We start from the raw sequence: 17,085 nt of genomic DNA, 5'->3' as shown, positions 1-17,085 counted from the left end.
GAGCCAGTGCCCTGCTTGGGCCCCAGTCTGGCACCTGCCGCCATGTGTGGGCATTTAGGGAGGCCCTTAGGGTAGACCGCAGAGAGAGCGACCAAGCTGCTATGTTTGCAAGGGCGATGTTTATAACTGAGGAGTGCCTATCATCCTCACACAGTGAGCAGTAAATGAGGAGAGAAGATGCCTACCAAGACAAAGGATCAAAGCGGAGGCTTAGAATTGGTATGTAAGAGAAAACCTCTCCACACCACAGGGTTCCTAGGATTAAACAGGATAGACTAGGATATTTTCCTTAATGCAATGGAAATGAGCACTGGCCTTATAATCTAAGTCATAGAGCCTCATCCACACTCTGCCTCTCATGTTCTGCAACTTTGGGAGGACACCTAAAGACTCTGCCTTCACTTTCTTCATCTGTAAAAGGAAGATAATTAGGACCCGCTTCACACAGTTACTGTGAGGATTAAAACAGATAATACATATAGTACTGACATATAGGAAGCTTTTAATAAATGGGAGCTATTGTATTTTTCTCCACTGCTTTCTCACAAAGCAGTGGCAAAGGCTATCTCTGTAGTTCCATTCCTACTATAATACCCCCTAAGTCAGTGATACTTTTTCAGTCGCCTCTCAGAGTTTGCTGCTATTTTTCTGACTCTGAAGCAAATTAGTATATACAGCAAAACCTTAAATATGCAGGCAAAATCTAACCATCATAAAAATAAAAGTTATTTTGGGCATCTATACAGAGTACATCCATCTGTATCATAGCCAGGTCCTGCAATAAAGCCAAGTATATACTCAACTGTTGGTAAATATCTGAAAGATGGAGACAGTCTCATTAAGGAAACAGCTGGATATACCAAGAAACAACATGGGTATGTGACATACTGATAAGGAGTGCAAAAACTAGCTTAACTATCATTGTGAATATATAAGTGCACGTGTGAATGTATACATACATATATATGTATGTGTATGTATATGTATATATGTGTATGTATGTATTGTGTGGGGGGGGTGTATATATATAATTTTTTGGTTTTTTTTGAGACAGAATCTTGCTCTGTCGCCCAGGCTGGAGTGCAGTGGTGTGATCTCAGCTCACTGCAACCTCTGCCTCCCGGGTTCAAGCAATTCTCCTGCCTCAGCCTCCCAAGTAGCTGGGACTACAGGCACGTGCCACCACACCCAGCTAATTTTTGTATTTTTAGTAGAGACAGGGTTTCACCATGTTGGCCAGGATGGTCTTGGGCTCCTGACCTCGTGATCCACCCGCTTCGGCCTCCCAAAGTGCTGGGATGGAGGCCGAGGCGGGTGGGTGGATCACGAGGTCAGGAGCCACAGCATAAGCCACTAGTCCCAGCCACATATATAATCTTTAAGTTTGCTTCAAAATTCAGGCAGAAAGACTTGCCAAAGAGTTTAGAGTTCAGACTTCCTCCAGGATTTTTTTATATCCTTTAACGTAGCACATTTATCTCCCTATATTCAAATGTCTTACCCACTTTAATTAGAAAAAGACTGACTACAAAGAAAACATAGAATCAATAACTGAACATCTAATTTTAAACTCTCATTGGACTCATCACCTCTTCCCCTTCAAGTCTCACGAGGGCCTGCTTTAGCAAAACTGACTCCATGTTTCTACATCCTGTGGTTTCTCATGCCCACTCTGAGAAGTGAAAAAAAACAGTTGAAAGGCAAGACATCAGAGAGGGAATGTTATAGGCCAACCTCCAGATAAGTGAGCTCTAAAACGCATTTATTTGGAAGTTTAAGGCATCCAGTTTTTTTAAATACACCATTTCTGGTTTCTCCCAAATAACTGTATATATATATATACATATATACAGCCTTCCCTGGGTAAAGATCTTTAAAATGCTGGCACTATTAATGTACACAAGGTCTCTGTCCTTGACTATTTGCCTCACTGCTAACTAGTTTGCTGTGGCCCTGGCCCTGGCCCTGCCCCTCATCCTCATGCTGCCCAGAGTCCCTCCAAATAGGTTGTAGGCTCAGTGCTCTCATCCCCACATCTTTCTGCCCACTATGTATCTGCAGCCTTATAGGACCAAATCTATACTGGCACAAAAATATAAAATGATAAGGATAGCAACTTGAGCAGGGAAGGTGCATCAGGGAAACAGCCAGGCCTATGGGCAAGGCTGGCAGAAGAGCCAGCAATTCCTTTCTATCTGAAGAAGAAACCCGTTCTTCCAGGGCCGGCTGCAGGCACTGTCAAGAACAGAGTGAAAGGAGGAAGAGACCCTTCTCTCCCTCTAGGCAAAACTTCAGGTCACCCATCTTGCAAAATCTAAGCTTGGTTTTTTTTCTTAATCATTCCCACACTCGTGAAGATAACTGTGTTTACTATGTGGGGAAAATTTTTTATTTTCAAAATAAAATTGTGGGAGGTAAGCTCAGCTCATCCACAGTTTTTGCAGAGTTCTTACTGGCCAATTTGGGAGAAGAGTTTCTCTGAGTTCATCACATGCTGCTATCCACTAGAGGACAGAAGCATGACTAAATGTAAACCTTGATAAAAGCTTTTTACAACTCAGAAAGGGAAACAAGGGTTTCTTCTCTCCACTCATTCCCCTCCTCTGGCTTTTTTTTTTTTTTTTTTTTTTTTAACTGAGTCATGCAAAGGAAATTTTAGGCACTGGCAGAACAGAGGTGGGGCATTATAGAGATCTGCCAGCTGTTTCCTTAAATAATGCAAATCTCCTTACAACGTGGCAAGACTTCAAACTGTTTTCACTAATTTCTCAGGGAAAAAAAAAAAAAGACAAAAGTAATCTGAAAGTGGGGGGGGATGGAAAATTCCAAAAGCTACCCCAATAGTAATACTGAATGACTGAAGGAATAAAACAATATAAACTCTAAAAAGAAAGTTTCCTCACCAGAATATTAATCTCCCAACCAAGTAAGTGACCTCAATTAAAGAGACACATTTGAGTTTAAAAAAACAAAAACAACAAAAAATGAGTTAGGAATTAAATGAAAATTCCAGAGTTATCATGGGTGTGGCCCTCAAGAAAATTTACTTTCTTACATCCATGGAGTTTTGCCTTTTTACAAGCTTATGTTTTGCAATCATCCTGGCTATTTTCCCAGAAGAAGAAAAAAATTGGTGGAACAAGGGGAAGGATGTCTAAAATTTGGAAATCATCCTTGGTATCTTAACCAGGGAAAAGCTCTCAGGTCTCTTGTCTTGGGGAATATACTCCTGTACTAAAGCAGTCAAACAAAATTTCAACAAGTTTATGACAAATAGGAAGCCCAGCCTTTGGTGAGGTCGCTGTCAGGAGTTCTATAAATCTTGGGTGCTCTAAAGTTTATTTGAGCACACCCAGATGGGAGGGGGTGAGAGGAAATATAGACAGGATAGGACAAAAACGTTTTTAATCCTTCACCTTGACAAGATGTCTTATTTTGAAAGTGTTTAATTTAGAATGTATATAATCACCAATAACTAGATTTGAAGTTCCAAGAGCACAGGACAATATTTTATCCTTTTGTTGTCATCGCTGCCTCCCACAAGACCTAGCAAATGCTATATGTGATGGATGTCAAACTACTTTTATTGACTAAGAGAAAAATAATGTCCCAGCAGTTTGACAGGCGGCTAATGCCTCCTGAGACAAAATCAGTGGCTAGTAATCGAGAGTGGGATGGGAAAATTGTGTCTTCAAAATCACCTTGGAGATCACTTTCAAACTACTTATCCCCTGCCCCTCTAAGATCATGACACACCCACAAGGGTATGCCCACTTTTCCCTTCTAAACTAAGTGTGCCATTGTTTCTGATGGGTGTGTATCATATCTATTAGGTGTGTACCTTTGCAGGTTGGGGGGGATGGATGGCTAATGATTTACAGCTTTTCACAATAGAACCTTCAGGGTGAGAGGAGGGGCAAGCACCTGGATCTGATGGGTGGGGGTGGGAACTGGGGCTTAACAGCTTTTACAGATCTCCATCTAATGCTCTTTTTTTCCCCGCTCTATATATCCTACAGCCTTATGCAAGACCTAGAGCTTCCAAATCCTGAACTTTTCTGGAATTTTATGGAGCTAACTGGCTCACTTACTGATATCCTCTTTGAGATCCTTAGAGTCCAGCTTCCTCTGCTTAGCCAGTCAGTGACTAAGCCAGTCAGCTTAGTCAGTGACTCCTTCCAAAGACATCTTGATGGCAATTAACTGCTGTGATCTCTCCTATTCTCCTACCTTTGAGGTGCCTGTGTCTTTTTTATTTCATTATTTATTTTATTTCATTTTAGAGACATTTTGGAAAAACTAAAGATACTTATGCGTTCAACCCGTCATGGTTTTTTTTTGTTGTTGTTTTGTTTTGTTTTGAGACAAGAGTCTTGCTCTGCCACCCAGGCTGGAGTGCAGTGGCACGATCTTGGCTCACTGCAACCTCCGCCTCCTGGGTTCAAGCAATTCTCTGGCCTCAGCCTCCCGAGTAGCTGGTATTACAGGCGCCCACCACCACACCCGGCCAGTTTTTGTATTTTTAGTAGAGATGGAATTTCACCATGTTGGCCAGGCTGGTCTCAACCTCCTGACCTCAGGTGATCCACCCGCCTTGGCCACCGCACCCGGCCTCAACCCACCATGTTTTATAGAAGTCATTTTAATTGCTTGTACATCTTCTCTGCCAGATCCCAAAAAAACCAAAATCACACAAATCTTACATATGCTCCCAGAACTTAGTGCAATCTAGGCCTATGGTAAATATTTTAATATTTGTTGAATAAATGAATCATTTTAAAAGTGTAGAAATCACAGAACTTTAAGCTTTCAAAGGATCTTCAGCTTTCTACGTTCTTCTCTCTCCTGTATCTCTCCAATCTTCTAGTGGAACCATATTTAAAGCTCCAGATTAATAAATAATCTCCTTTTAAAAAATCCCTAGAGCAGTGGCTTTCATATTTTTCTGATTGCAACCCGGAATATAGAATACTTCTTACGTCACAATTTGCTAGATGCGCTCATATAGCTACTGAAAATAAATTTCATGCAACAATACTTACCCTTACCACATGGAATGTCCTCTAACATCTACTATTCTATTTTAGTTCACCTCCTAAAAAATGCTGGCCATGATTCACTAAACTGAATTCACAACCTACTAATGGGTGATCAGCTGCAGTTTGAAAAACTTTTCTATTCAACCTATCTCTCAAGCTGCAGCTTGGATATGGTGGCCTCAGGGGCAGCCTTCCCTGACTCCCTAATTAAGTCTACATGTCCCTCCTTTATGTTCTCATGGTATATGATCCTTCTACACTTTTTTGTGGTAGGCCTGGATCTGTAGGATAGGCAAGACATCTAGGGGATCAGAGACTTGAGCACATATGTCCACACAAAAACTTGTATGCACGCTCATAAGAGCATTACTCACATAGTGAGAATGTGGAAACAACCCACAATCTATTAGTGAAGGAATAGATTAAAAAAAGATGTGGCCGGGCATGGTGGCTCACTCCTGTAATCCCAGCACTTTGAGAGGCATAGGCGGGTGGATCACGAGGTCAGGAGTTTAAGACCAGCCTGGCCAAGGTGGTGAAACCCCACCTCTACTAAAAATACAAAAATTAGCCGGGTGTGGTGGCGCACACCTGTAATCCCAACTACTCGAGAGGCTGAGACAGGAGAATCCCTTGAACCCAGGAGGTGGAGCTTGCAGTGAGCCGAGATCGTGCCATTGCATTCTAGCCTCGGCAACAGAGCAAGATTCTGTCTCCAGAAAAAAAAAAAAAAAAAGATGTGGTATATTCATACATTGGAATATCATTCAGCCATAAAAAAAGAATGAAGTTCTAACCCATGCTACAACATGGAAGAACCTTGAAAATATTATGCTAAATGACATAAGCCAGACACGAAGGCCACATATTATCTAATTCCATTTATATAAAATATCTAGACTAGGCCGGTCCATGGAGACAGAAAGTAGACTAGCTGTTGCCAAGGGCTGAGAAGGATAGGTGGACTGGGGATAAGTGTTAAAGGGAAGAGGTTTCTTTTTGGGGTTAAAAAAAAAAGGCTCAAAATTGATTCTGGTAATAGATGCACAACTCTGTGAATATACTAATAGCCACTGAATTGTACACTTTAAACAGGTGAAATGTATGGTATGTGAATTACTTTTTTTTTTTTTTTTTTGAGAGGGACTCTTGCTCTGTTGCCCAAGCTGGAGTGCAGTGGCATGATCTGAGCTCACTGCAACCTCCACCTCCCTACTTCAAGTAATTTTCAAGTGCTGGGATTACAGATGTGAGCCACCACACCCAGCCTGAATTACATCTTTAATAAAGTTGTTTTAAGAGAGAGGCTAGGTGTGATGGCTCATGCTTGTAATCTCAGCACTTTAAGAGGCCTAGGCGGGAGGATCACTTGAGCCCAGGAGTTCATGACCAGCCTGGGCAACATAGTGAGACCCTGTCTCCATTTTCAAAATAAAAATTAAAACAGAGAAAAATCTAAGGGAGACCTGGAAATTGGACTAAGTTGAGGGAGGCAGGTGCAGAATTTATTTTACTTATCCCTGGCTTCTAGCACAAGGCTCATAGGCATGGCAAAGGCTCCATAAGTATTTGTTGAATTAATAATTGATTCTACGACAATGAGTGGATGGGCTTTCTCAGTCATGTAAAGCTTCCACCTTGGGGTACTCCCATGTTAACCATTCAAAGAAGGAAAAATGAGCTTCCTTTTTTATTAAGTGAACTTCCACCTTCACTTACAAGATATCCAATACTCCTGATGATTATAAACTGAAGGATTTTTTAAAGTAAGAAAAATATTATGTTTCCCTGTTTCACTGTTAAAAAAAAATGGCCGGAACAGTGGCTCACGCCTGTAATCCCAGCACTTTGGGAGGCCAAGACAGGTGGATCACAAGGTCAGGAGTTCGAGACCAGCCTGGCCAACAAGGTGAAACCCCATCTCTATGAAAAATAGAAAAAATTAACCAGGTGTGGTGGCACGCACCTGTAGTCCCTGCTACTCGGGAGGCTGAGGCAGGAGAATCACTTGAATCTGGGAGTCAGAGGTTGCAGTAAGCTGAGATCGTGCCACTGCACTCCAGCCTGGGTGACAAAGGGAGACTCCATCTCAAAAAAAAAAAAAAAAAAATGGTTGTACAATAGTCCTTCTCACGGAACCTCACATGAAATTCTATTAATAAGCGCTTTCTCAGGCACAGTGACAAAGGGGTGCTGTTGGAAACCGTGTTGCTCAAAGTTTTATCATACTCCACAGCTGACTACAAACTGATATTTTAAGCTTAATTCCTGCACAGAAAGTTTCAGCTCAGCTATAGACAACAGCAAGCCACCAAAAGAGACAAGAAATAAGGGCTAAGAGAAACTAAAAACACAAAAGCAATGCACTGTTATGTTTGTTAATAAAAGTAGAACTTTATATCCATGTGAAATATGTAGCCTAATCTGCACACAGCCATTTTTTAGCCTAAGCATAACTGGATGGCTACCTTGTTTAAAGTCTTATCAGTGCCATTTGAATGCCAACATCCACAGCCACCTGCCGTAACAACACTTGCTTGCTAGAAATAAGTAGGTAACATTCTCTCCCAAGAGGTAAAAATTCTGGTTATCTATTAAAAGCAAAACCAATAACCAAAATAACCCATCTTTTAGCTATCCCTCATTTATCAAAAAAGAGGCCTACACTTCAGATTTAGATGCCTGCAGAGTGGTCCCCCAAAAAAGCAGTATCTAAACAAAATAAAGACTAACATGGCACAGAACTACTCTAACAATAGCGATTCTCTTCCCACAATATTTCAGCTCCCAGTGGAAGCCTTTCCCCGATGTCTAAATACATCTCTGTTTACTTCCTACATCTAACATTTATTTTTAACAGTGGGAATACTTTTCATTCCATAACCAAGAGAAATTAACAAATAATGTCAGATCTTAACTTTAGCAAAACAAAACCTGGAAATAATTCCAATGTGCTTCTTGTAAATGGATCTCTTTTTTAAAAATAATACTTTAGAATATGTTGCACATCTAATCAATTTATCAACAAACATTTATTGAGTACAAGGTACAAAAAAGGTGGACAAAGATGGAGAAATGCAGATCAGGTCACGGAATTTCTAGTAGATACACACAGGTATCCAAACAACAGACATTCATGAAACACGAATAATAAGTTCCATGACATAATGTAAGTATATAAAGTGCTAACAAATACAGTCTGTTCGCTTTTCTAATTTAAAGTTCCAAAAGGCTGATAAATATTTGTAAACACTCTTACAAGCACAGGTATTACTGCCCAGTTTCAAAATGACCAGGGCGACCGGGCGCGGTGGCTCACAGCTGTAATCCCAGCACTTTGGGAGACCAAGGCGGGCGGATCACCTGAGGTCAGGAGTTCGAGACCAGCCTGGCCAACATGGTGAAAACCTGTCTCTACTAAAAATACAAAAAAATTAGCCAGGCGTGGTGGCAGGCACCTGTAAGCCGAGCTACTCCAGAGGCTGAGGCAGGAGAATCACTTGAAGTGGGGAGGCAGAGGTTGCAGTGAGCCGAGATCGTGCCAGTGCATTCCAGCCCAGGCGACAAGAATGAGACTCCTCAAAAAAAAAAAAAAAAAAAAAGCCAAGGCACTGCAGGAAACAGGTGGTTAAACACAGAACTGCCATATGATCCAGCAATTCCACTCCTAGGTATATACTCAAAAGAACTGAAAGAAGGAACTCAGATACAGCAATGTTCAGCCATACAGTAATGTTCACAATAGTATTCACAGTAGCCAAAAAATAAAAACAATTCAAAGGTCCATTGAAGTATGAATGACTTTTTTAAAAATTGGTATATGCATACAACAGAATATTATTCAGCATTAAAAAGGAATGAACTTCTAGCACATGCTACAACATAGAGGAAACTTGAAAACATATGCTAAGTCAGCAGTCCCCAACCTTGTTGGCACCAAGGACTGGTTTCCTGGAAGACAACTTTTCAATAAAAGTGGGGGGGAGGAGAGATGGTTTCAGGATGAAAAAGTTCCACCTCAGATCATCGAGCATCAATTAGATTCTCATATGGAGCACGCAGCCTACATCTCTTGAATGCACAGTTCACAACAGGGTTCTCGTAACTATGAGAATCTAATGCCACTGCTGATCTGACAGGAGGTAGAACTCAGGCGGTAATGCTCACTTACCTGCCGCTCACCTCCTGCTGTGTGACCCAGGTTCCTAAAAGGTCATGGAACAGTACCTATCCGCAGCCCTGGGGTTGGGGACCCTTCTGCTAAATGACACAAACCAGACACAAAAGGCCACGTATTATATAATTGATTTATATAAAACATGCCAAATAGGGATATTTTCTGTTTCCATGGAAACAGAAAGTAGATTAGTGATTGTCAGGGGCGATGGGGAGGTGGAATGAAGAGTCAGTGTTTGATACAGTTTCTGTTTGGGATGAAAAAGTTCTGGAAATGGATACGTTGCATAACATTGAGAATATACTTCATGCCGCTGAACATATATTTATTAATAGTGGTTAAAATGGTAAATTTTATGTTATGTATACTTAATGGCAATTATTTTAAAATGAAAAAAAGGATATTTTTAATGTCTGAGGCATATATCGGCTTGATGAACATGTCTTCAGTGGTAGAGACAGGCACAGGCCTCACTTTCCCCACCAGGCAGCCCTTAGGCCGGTAACCTATATATCAGCTACATATTTATAAAGGATGTCAGTTCTCTCCCAGTCCCCATAAGAGAAATGTTGTATTGCTTCATTTTGTGCACCATTAGCTAGCAGGGACCACTTACAAAAAACTTCAGAAGAAGAAATTATCAATAGTTTCCGTGTGATGAAACTCACTAAAATTTAAGGGTCTAAAAGCCATGGATGAGACAACAATTCTTAGAGCCGCAGACCATATTAGAAAAGGAAGAGTGTGAATTAACTGCCTCCTCAACTTGCTATTTGTTTTATCTGCTCAGCAATATCCATGTCAGTGCAATGACAGTATTTACAGGAAAACTTTACAATTCACCTGAAAGACAAACTAAAAAACCCGTGGATTGTCTTACCTTTTGAAACCCAAAGAAAGGAGGACTCTGAAAGGAGAAAACTCTTCATGTATTATTAACTGAAATAGCCATGCCCTTTTCTCCTAAAATTCTAAAAGCTCTACTTCCCACTTACTCTCACAATATTCCTGGAAAAAGGCTTTTTCAGCCCCACACTATTAACTAAAATTGCAGACCTAAGAACCTTTTAAAGTATTAGCACTAACCCTCAGGACTCCTGATTCTCAAGTTCCTAAAATTAGAATGGCTCTTTAAATGCCCGTGTATCCGCCCCCAAAGAGACAAGCAAACAAAGTCCAATGTCTTCTGCCACCAGGACAGCAGGAAGATAATTCTTCTCACAGTTATATTCAGAAATGCCAAAATCAAACCTTGCTAAACATGTTCAGAAAAGCTTCACATATCTCTACTGGAACTAAAAAGTAACAAACCCAGCCAGCAGCCAAAGGGACAGACCTCCTAATTGGATTTTAACCTCATCAAAATGATATCATGTACTCAATCCTAGGACATAGAACCAATCCAAACAGTCACTGAGGGACTCAACTATCCTTACCAAATGCTCTGCCTCATAATAGAAGTTTTAAGTTCTTGACAGTAAAACTGTGACATTCAATAAGCTCTAGCTAATACATCATTTGATATATGAGCAGGGAACATTGTAAATTTCAGAATCTTAGACCAAAGGAAGTATTTTCCTACTTGAATGTTCTATAGCAGGTGTCCCCAACCCCTGGGCTGTGGACCAGTACCAGTCTGTTGCCTGTTAGGAACCAGACCGCACAGCAGGAGGTGAGTGGCAGGTGACCAAACATTACCACCTGAGTTCTGCCTCCTGTCAGATCAGCCAAGGCATTTGATTCTCATAGGAGCGTGAACCCTACTGTGAACTGCACATGCGAGGGAAGCAGGCTGCACACTCCTTATGAGAATCTAATGCCTGATGATCTGAGGTGGAACAGTTTATCCCAAAACCATCCCCCTACCCACTCGGTCTGTGGAAAAATTGTCTTCCACAAAACTACTCCCTGGTACCAAAAAGGTTGGGGACAGCTGTTCTATAGGACATCCTAGTTAAGAGGGCAAGCAATCTATACTTGAACTTACCCAGCTGCAAGGAATTCAATCCCCCATCCTCTATCCCCACCCTCACAATAAGCACATTCTATGAGTGGACAGCTCTGTTAGGAAGATTATTCTGCATTTCAAGCCAATCCTCAGCACCTGTAATTTTTACCAATTGTCCCAGTTCAGAACCATAGGTAATAAATCTATGTCTTCTTTTCTGTGACGGCCCCTCCCATGTGTGAGCACAGCTCAGCACCTGTGGGGGCGGCAGGCTCATAATATAAACTGCACACAATCAACAAGTGTAAATGATTTAAGGAACTTTTCCCAACCCTATTTCACAAGACTTTTAAAGCAGAGTGATCTGAAATTACCTTAAACATTTATAATGAGGAGATTAATCTTATCTGATTTGTTCTTCTCAAGTCAAATCCAATGATGAAGTTCCCTGGACAAAGGACTTCTCTGACTTTATTCCAGTCCATTCCCAAGTCACCAGCTTCTTCCTTTAAAACTTACGTGTCCTTTACAAACAGATAGTGCTGAATGATTGTTAAATGGAATGTTTTAGTAATCTTCCTAAAAATAGATTGGGTGATTATGTGTTGTTCACCCGTTATTTAACATATATTTCTCCAGTTGGCTAATTTGTACAGTGTTAAAGCAGATATGGCAAATTCTAAAACAGAGTCCCTTTGTGTAAAAGATAACACACTAAAATAACTTGTCAGCTTTTCTCCAAGTTCCCTGGAACACCAGTGTCCTGTGAGATGATAATTGGCGCTTCAAGAAATGTACATGTTAAGTATAAGAATACCAAAGGTTCTAAGAACAGAGAAATGGAGAAACTTGTTTAAGTTTGGAAAATGAAGGGTCAAAGTCCTTGAGCACAGAGCACTTCTCACCCAGCACACCTATTCATATCTTGGGAACAGAGTCTGTTACTTCCCCAATTGAGGAAATAGGCTTAGAGCCATACAAGGCTTCTGATCTGTATGCTAAAAAGGGTTGCTCATGGAACCAATAGGAAATGAGATGCTTTTCTTAGTTTTTTACCCAACTGTAGAGGAAATGTTAGGCGACAGTTTTACTTTTTAAAAATAATAAAATAAAATCACGCATTATAATTTTATCACATGGAAGAAATGGAGTGTCATCACTGAAAGCCTAAGAAAACGAATCTTTTCATTCAATCAGCATAAACAACTCTCACAATGGAAAAAAAAAAAAAAGGAGATGCCTATAACCAGCCAAAAGTTGAAAGTACATGCAATTTCTCTCTCATCTAAATGATGAGACCAAGCCTTCGCAAACAGAAAATAAATCACTCTCTCTAAAATGACATGCAGAAAAGGAGACAAGAGAGGCAGCTCATTTGCACTGTGATTCACATTCCTGAGACAGTGGTACAAACACTACTCAGTACCACACAGGGAGACACGACACTCTTTCTCCTCAAGCATCTGTAATCTCCTGGGTTAGTCACTGAGTGTAGTGGGAAGCAGAACTCAGATGAACTAGTCAGAGAGCACTTAATGGCTCTCCAGACTGCACTAATCATTCTGACCAAAGCAGAGTTCAGTTCAAGTGCTGAGATGGGCGGCTGTTTGCAGCTGGCCATTCTCCCTCCCTCCCAGCATCGCTGTTATTGATCCCTGCATCGTGAACAAAGCTAAATTAAAGATGGGCTATGTCAGATAAGGCTGCTGAGTAAAGAGACTGGCTGGGCCCCTGAGGAAAGCAGCTCGGTCTTAAAATTTGTACTCAAGGCTGAGTGACTTACTGGGCAAATATTCTGTGTATATCACAAAGAGATTGCTTTTAGGGGTAGAGGTACTTAACATAAAAGTACAATAGGTAAACAGTCCTGGACTCTCGAGTAGTTTACAATCTCCTCAAGGATACTAGGTTGGAGAATAAGAGAATCCTGATTATGCTCTCGGTCAGGCCCCAAATCTTTTAAGCTGGCCTTGAAACCAAGCACTGGACCACATTCCCAGAATATATTACCCTAATGGAACTCAGCCAACCATCTGAGCAACAGTGTAAAGTATTCTGTATCTTCACTCATTCCCCTCTGGATTGATTTGTGTCAGAGAATCCAGTGGATTTGCTGCATGGAGGTACTTGTATACTTTCCTTGGTTCTAATAGGAAAGACAGGAGGAAGAGGTGACTAGCAGGATAAGGGAGGCACTGACCAACTGGATAGGGTCAGTGCCGATCATTCAAAACAGAAAAACTTCTTTAGACTTACTGAATTTTCAGAAAATGATTTACAATGCTGATTTCAACACTCTATTGCATGTATTTTTAATGATTTTTTTAAGGCTTTTCAAACTCTTAGCATCTCCCTCAAAAGAAATAGTACCCAGAGGCCCTAACAGGAAATGTTAAGAGAAAATGTTATTGGAGGCAAAGCAACACATCTCTGGAATAAATATGGTGAGCTAGCTTATTTGGTCTGATCTAAGGAAATGAATGAAGTAGGGCCTGAAGTTTTCTGAAGTACGCCCTAGGCAGCTTTATTTTGGGAAAGTCAACCCATCAACAAGCTGAAAGTTACAGCTTCTATCGCCCATTCTCTCCTGTAATACAGACTTCAACTGCCCGTGAGAATCTCACATACAGAAAGTTTTTAAATAAAGAGGCAGAGGCTACCCAGGTGTTTCTGAGGCACAGCCAGGCTGAGAGTCACTGCTTCAACGAGGCAGCATGCCATGAAACCCACCTGCAACCCATCTGAAACCACTTGGTCTTCTAATATAGTTATATATTCAATGGGTTCATCCAGGCAACAAGGAATAGACATATTATGAAATTGCCTCAGTTAATGATGATTTAACATGAGGCTCCCTAGAGAAGCAAGCAAAATAGGGAAGTACAAAACAGGAACCCGTATGAGCAGCTGCCCAGTTGGGCCTTCTAGAAAACTAAAACATACTGTGCACATATTAGTTTAAGTACATTGACTCAACTTCGATTCTAAAAGTCACCCTTTCCAAAGCAGCCATCCTGTGCTCTGTCACCCAGTTCCACCTCCTATTGTTCTTGTTACCACTGGCTCATTAAGAGCCTCTTCATCTCCTCATGGTTTCTGCTTAACTAAGGGCTTTTATTGCCTCATGCCTTTTGCTGTCTTGCCATTTCTTTGTCTCTGTCTCAAACTCCCAAGAGGATCAATCTCTTCCCAATACATGCTGCTGGTTAGCCTATCGATGCGTACCTTGGGAGTCAGGCATAAGCATACCTAGTTCAAGCAGCTATGGCCACCAAACTGTGGAGTTGCATGCACCAAGCTTGGGGATACTAACAAAAGGAAATCCTGTAAAGAAAGCTGTGGACATGGCAGGCTCTTGCAGGGAAGCCAATATCACCAGCAGACACTTAGCATGATCTGTCTGGTAAAAGTCATTTTCCTAAGCAGATTTCAAAGTTCTGTATATAGCAGGTTATACTTATTTCTCAATAAGGTTTATTCTATGGGTCTCTAACTGGAGCTAACTTAATTATCTAAGTAACTTAGTAATATACTTAGTTACCTAGTTACCTAAGTAACTAACCAAGTGTTTCTCAAACTTCAGTGTGCATCAAAATGACCTGAAGGGCTTGTTAAAACAGATCGCAGGGCTCCACTGCCAGAGTTTCTGATTTAGTAGGTCTAGATAGGTCTCCTATGCTTTGATTTTGCTTTTTTGTTTTGTTTGGTTTTGAGGAAAAGTTTCACTCTGTCACCCAGGCTGGAGTGCAGTAGCACGATCTCAGCCCACTGCAACCTCTACCTCCCGAGTTCAAGTGACTCTCATGCCTTAGCCTCCCAAATAGCTGGGATTACAGGTGTGTGCCTCCATGCCCCGTTAATTTTTGTATTTTAGCAGAGACAGGAGTTTGCCATGTTGGCCAGGCTGGTCTCGAACTCCTGGCCTCAAGTGATCCTCCCTCCTTGGCCTTCCAAAGTGCTGGGATTACAGGCATGAGCCACCATGCTTGGCCTGCTTTTGCATTTTGGTAAGTTATCAGGTGATGTTAATGTTGCTGTTTCTCAGGACCAAATATTGAGAACCACTGGTCTGATCTTTTAGGTATCTTAAAACAAGACAAATTGCTATGTGGTGGGATTTGTTATTTTTGTTACATACAGATTTGGTTATCTAAATATTGCAAAAATAAGCATTTTAAATGCATATAGATTTTTAGATAAATCAACAATGGCTATATCATAAAACTGTAAATTTCGAGACTTAGACATAACTCTAGAAGCTAAATATGATAAAATACACACCTGCTCTCTGACATTTGAAACCCACTGATCTAAACCAATGATTCTCAGTGGGGGGGCCAATTCTACAATCCAAAGGACATGTGACAATGTTTGGAAACTTTTTTTTTTTTTTTTTGAGATGGAGTCTCACTCTGTCACCCCAGGCTGGAGTGCAGTGGCACAATCTCAGCTCACTGCAACCTCTGCCTCCCAGGTTCAAGCAATTCTCATGCCTCAGCCTCCCAAGTAGCTAGGATTACAGGCACCCGCCACCACACCCAGCTAATTTTTCTATTTTTAGTAGAGATGGGTTTTCGCCATGTTGGCCAGGCTGGTCTCAAAAACTCCTGACCTCAGGTGATCCGCTCGCCTCGGCCTCCCAAAATGCTGGAATTACAGGCATGAGCCACCGTGCCCAGCCTCTGGAGACATTTTTAATTATCCCAACTGTGGGAAGAGTGGGTGATGGTGCCAGGATCTAGTGGGGAGGGGCCACAGATGCTGGTAAACATCCTATCATGCACAGGACAGCCCCCACAACAATTGTTTTGACCAAAATGTCAATAGTGCTGGGACTGAAATACCTCAAGGTTGGTTAGAAGGTGAGAGTCCAGCACAGCCTGGAGATTAAGAACCCAGCATGGGCCGGGTGCTGTGACTTAGGCCTGTAATCCCAGCACTTTGGGAGGCCGAGGCGGGCAGATCACCTGAGGTCAGGACTTTGAGACCAGCCTGGCCAACATGGTGAAACCCCGTCTCTACTAAAAATACAAAAAATTAACTGGGTATGGTGGCGGGCACCTGTAATCCCAGCTATTCAGGAGGCTGAGGCAGGAGAATCCCTTGAGCCCGGGAGGCAGAAGTTGCAGTGAGCTAAGATTGCACCACTGCACTCCAGCCTGGACAACAGAGTGAGACTCTTTCCCAAAAAAAAAAAAAAAAAAAAGAATCCAGCATGCCCAGGAATCCTTCTGACTATGGAGACACAGAGCCACACACACCAATGAACTCAGATAATGCACCCTGCACCCCCAATCAAGGACCGGCTATAAAATAAAAGCAATCGGCCAAGCGCAGTGGCTCACACCTGTAATCCCAGCACTTTGGGAGGCTGAGGCGGGCAGATCACCTGAGGTCGGGAGTTCGAGACCACCCTGAAACATGGAGAAACCCTGTCTCCACTAAAAATACAAAATAAGCTGGACATGGTGGCACACACCTGTAATACTAGCTACTCGGGAATTTGAAGCAGGAGAATCACTTGAACCCAGGAGGCGGAGGTTGCGGTGAGCCGAGATCGTGCCATTGCACTCCAGCCCAGGCAACAAGAGCAAAACTCCGTCTCAAAAAAAAAAAAAAGCAATCATAACTGAAATCCAAGAGGAAGCAAACTGAGTGAGGCAACAGCAACAGACAGCAGTGCCCTGAAAGGACCAAGAAAGCCCTAAGTGAATGAACAGGCACCAACTACTGATGTTTTCTTTTTTTCACTCTAAGTAACTGGGAAGTGAAAGAGGGACTTGAGCATATATCTAAATACATGCAGATCTGCAGTGAAAGCAAGATGAAAAACAGATATGTATTGGAAATGCACAGCGTTGTCCTCAGAGACAAATTTCTCAACACTGAACTTGAACCCTTTCTTTAAAAAAGATTTCTCA

At 41.7% G+C, this 17,085-nt stretch overlaps 1 protein-coding gene across 15 annotated transcripts in view; it reads right to left on the bottom strand.

Annotated features, from left to right (window-relative positions):
• CARMIL1 (capping protein regulator and myosin 1 linker 1) overlaps positions 1–17,085 on the bottom strand; it is a 340,777-nt gene that overhangs the window by 304,110 nt on the left and 19,582 nt on the right. The window contains exon 1 of one of the 15 annotated variants that reach the window (XM_063605178.1): positions 9,211–9,229. The exons of the other annotated variants lie outside the window; for them this stretch is intronic. The gene's annotated coding sequence lies outside the window, so the exon portion shown is untranslated. Of the gene's footprint in view, positions 1–9,210; positions 9,230–17,085 lie in introns of those variants that run through there. 15 annotated transcript variants of the gene reach the window in all.

This window comes from Pan paniscus, chromosome 5 (assembly GCF_029289425.2).
Source record: "Pan paniscus chromosome 5, NHGRI_mPanPan1-v2.0_pri, whole genome shotgun sequence".
Classification (NCBI taxonomy): Eukaryota; Metazoa; Chordata; class Mammalia; order Primates; family Hominidae; genus Pan; species Pan paniscus.
This window is presented reverse-complemented; position numbering and strand designations above follow the sequence as displayed.